The following is a 3,884-nucleotide window of genomic DNA, read 5'->3' as shown; positions in this document are numbered from 1 at the left end:
CCCCCCACCCCCACCACACACACACACGCGAGGAGTAGAGAGGGATAGTGCAATGTAGATGTATAAGATGTTTAAGTCTGGTTTGGATAGTTAATAAATAGGCATTATATTAAATTAACAATGTATCATACATTGTAGTTATTGAAGCTAATAAGGATCGATCAATCAATCAATCAATCAATCTCTCTTTCTCTCCCCTTCCCCCTTCCTCCTCTCTATCAATAAGATTTATTTAAATTTTGGTTTTGGTTTCATTTTCAGCCGAAATTAAATAACAATCAAATATTCGTTTTCAGTTTCGACCGAATCAAAATGTGATTTCAATCGAACTCTATACACAAGTTCCTTATATAAAATTAATGTACGTATAGTTAAATAAACTATTTTGTAGTTGTTGCAACTAAATAGTAGTTTCTCATAATAAATTTTCATAACCATTGAGCTTATCTCTGTGAAGTTGGCACCTGATTTTTCAAATAATGAAATTTTCGTCACAATTCCGAATGTACCCCGAAGAGTTCCTGCCCAAAATGAAAAATAGTTCCGGCGAATTAATACAAAAAATTAAAATTAAAAATTTGGGGTGACAACTTCACAAAACGCAGAACGAAAAATTTTTATCCCTCAGGTGTTAGAAATTTTAAACACTAGAAATTTTTTTTTGTAATTTTCCGGCATTTCTGTCGACATTTCTGGGTAGCACCCTACGAATTCTAACGAAAATGATTAACTCGAAGCGCTAGGACCGAGACTAGAACCAACAATTTATAAGATATGACGATTTTTTGACGATTGTCTGAATGTTTTGTCTGAAGGACAAAAAAATTTTTGAACAGTTTTTATTTATCATTTAGTTACAATAACTATTATATAAAATATTTCATTCAATTATATATTTATGTACAGAATGTTTCAAAATTCGCGCCTGTAAAGTACAAGACGTGATACTTTATGCTAAAACAAACAAAATTGTATCTGATAAATAATTTTTGCGATTATTTGTTAAACTTCTTCTGTAAAACTATTTATTAGAGGCAATTTTGCAAAGGGAAAAATTGTTTCTTTTAGCATAAAGTATCATGTCTTGTACTTCGCGAATTTTGAACACCCATTATATATATATTATATATACATATTAATTTCACAATTTATAAATAAAATTTGTATAGTTGTTACTTATACATATAGTTTGCTATCACTATATTTTTTTTCTCTGAATAAAAATGATGACAAATCGCATTAAAATAAGTTTAATTCAAACTAAAACGAACAAAAACAAACAAATATTTATGATCAATATAATAAATATAACAAGCTCTTCTCTTTTGATATATAATATTAAAAAAGAATGAAATATGTATATTCCATCGTTTTTCATCTTTTGCATTTATCGAAGCAAGTTCGTTCATTCGCTTGTTTGCGCTTTTTGTTTAATCTCAATCCGGGGTCTTTAGAAAATGTTAATGAAAATAATTACAAAAAATAGAATGTTTTTCTTATCACGCATGTTGAACGCGCATAAAGATAAAAGAGTGTATAATTATCGGGTTTCTAAAAATATTTTGGTTGTATGGCGCATACAGATATTTTTATCGCGACCTCTCTTCCTCCCTCAAGTTCTTGTCAGCTACTCAGAGATTCGAGTTTTCCTCAGCGCGTACTTTTCCTCGAGAAAAACGTCATCCGCGCGACGTGTATCACCGTCACAACGACGAGCAATCGGTCGACGTTGGTACGACTAGTTACTGCAATGTAATGTCGATAAACTCGGAAAACCGATAATTGACTGAAAAGTACTGACACGTGTGTGTTTGCCACTTCTAAATAAGTTATACAATTTTCGTCATCCAGTTATATTGGAAAAATAAATGCCACATATTTTCATAATTGTGGAGAAAATGTATATAATATTAATATTTTTGAAAAATAATTCTACGAATAAATATTTTTCAAATGACAAATCCACTTCCTTAGATTAATATCCGAAACAAGATAAGTTATAAAAAGACTTAAATCAAGCGTATAAAAGAAATTAAGGTATATTGTAATAAACTTTAGAATTATATATGTTATAAGCAAAACAAATTTTGATTTTATTTGTCAGTTTTCATCAGTCTACAATAAATGAAATTACAAAAGTCTAAATTACGTTAGAGTTAAAATATTCGTGATCTGAGTAATTCCTATGGACTTGTAACTTTTAATTCTTTTTAATTTATTATATGAATATTTTATTATGACAAATTCATGAAAGCGTATTGAAGAATAATAAGAAATAAAATTGTTAACGAAGGAAAGATCCTAAGAAAGAAATACTGTTTATTAGACATCGGCATAAAAGACTTTGTCACATAGAAGAAGGAATGACAACATTTGATTCCAGTATTATTTTATTGTGACAATGGTATGTTTTGAATCTTTGATGTAATTTTTCGATTTTTGTACTTTCGTTTATTATAATACGGTTGATGAAGACTGACAAATAAAGTTAAAACTATTCCGCTTACAATATATAATTCTAAAGTCTATTACAATACTAATATCTTAAAAACTAGCAGGACCAAATCAGCAGAATCAAATCGGATCTATCGAAAATTTTAGTATTTATTTTATACTAATTTGTACCATTAACAATAATTACCGTATATCATTTCCAAGAAAACAGTGGCGCTGCGAATTTAATATTTAAGCTGGCAGAATCATATGTTAGCAATTTAAAAAAACAAAAACACAAAGGCAAAAATTAACAACTGAATTTGTACTAATTTGTACCATTGAAAGTAAATTAATATTTTTCTCCTTAAAATGACTTTATAAACTGAAAAAAAAGTATCTTAATGTGCAATACTTTAATTTCAATAAAATTTTCCAAAGAAATATTTTTTTTGAATACGAGCAAAGAAATATTTCTTTGAAATTAAGATTTTTTCAGTGTACAATCTATGAGGCATTTCACGTTAAATCATCTTTGAAACATCGTTTTTATTTTTTTTTGAAATTGCTAGTATTCTACAAATAAAAATATGAGACACATTTCGCGAGAAAAATATGAAATATCTTTTTTGTGAAGTTATTGACGCATATAAGTTGTACAAAAAACGTCGCTTATCCAAACATTCGAATTATTATATTATCGAATTATACCGATGTGAATCTGGCGCTCAACTTTATCAAAAATAAAAATTAATATCGCAGGCCGTTTGTACTTGTTTGATATCAAAATGGATTAACGGCATTCGAAACAGAATCGTTTGTACCTCTCCTTTCATCGTTGAGCCCATTTCGATATCTTTAAAAATGACCGATTTCCCCTCTTGGCGCACTTTCGAAATTTTGAAATCGCTGTATCTTCGAACCCTTTGAGGTACAAATGAAAGTAGGAGAGGTACAAACGGGTACAAACGATTCTCTTTCGAATAGCATAAATGAAATTAAAAAATCTTAAAGTTACGTGCTGGCCATTTTTTATTTTTCACTTTTTGTTTAATTGTTTGAGGTACAAACGAAAGAATGATCGGTACAAACAAATACAAACGGTCTGCAGTATTAATTTTTATTTTTGATAAAGTTAAGCGCCAGATTCACATCGGCTCGAATTATATCATTAGTCATATAAAAAAATACAATAGACCGATTTTAAAGATCTTTAATTGTTCTATGGATTATTTTTAATTTATCATTTTCATATAAATAAATCATTTTATTTATAATTTTTATCAACATTTTTCATTAACTCACATTAAAAAATTTTGTGAAAATATCATATTATTTCATTTCAATTATAATAACTCTGAAGTAACTCTGAAAATTTCAAAATAGAATTCAAATTTTGTAACTATTATATTATGTATATATATATATATATATATATATATATATATATA

The sequence above is a fragment of the Atta cephalotes genome, assembly GCF_000143395.1.
Source record: "Atta cephalotes unplaced genomic scaffold scaffold00066, whole genome shotgun sequence".
Taxonomy (NCBI): Eukaryota; Metazoa; Arthropoda; class Insecta; order Hymenoptera; family Formicidae; genus Atta; species Atta cephalotes.
Note: the sequence above shows the minus strand (reverse complement) of the source record.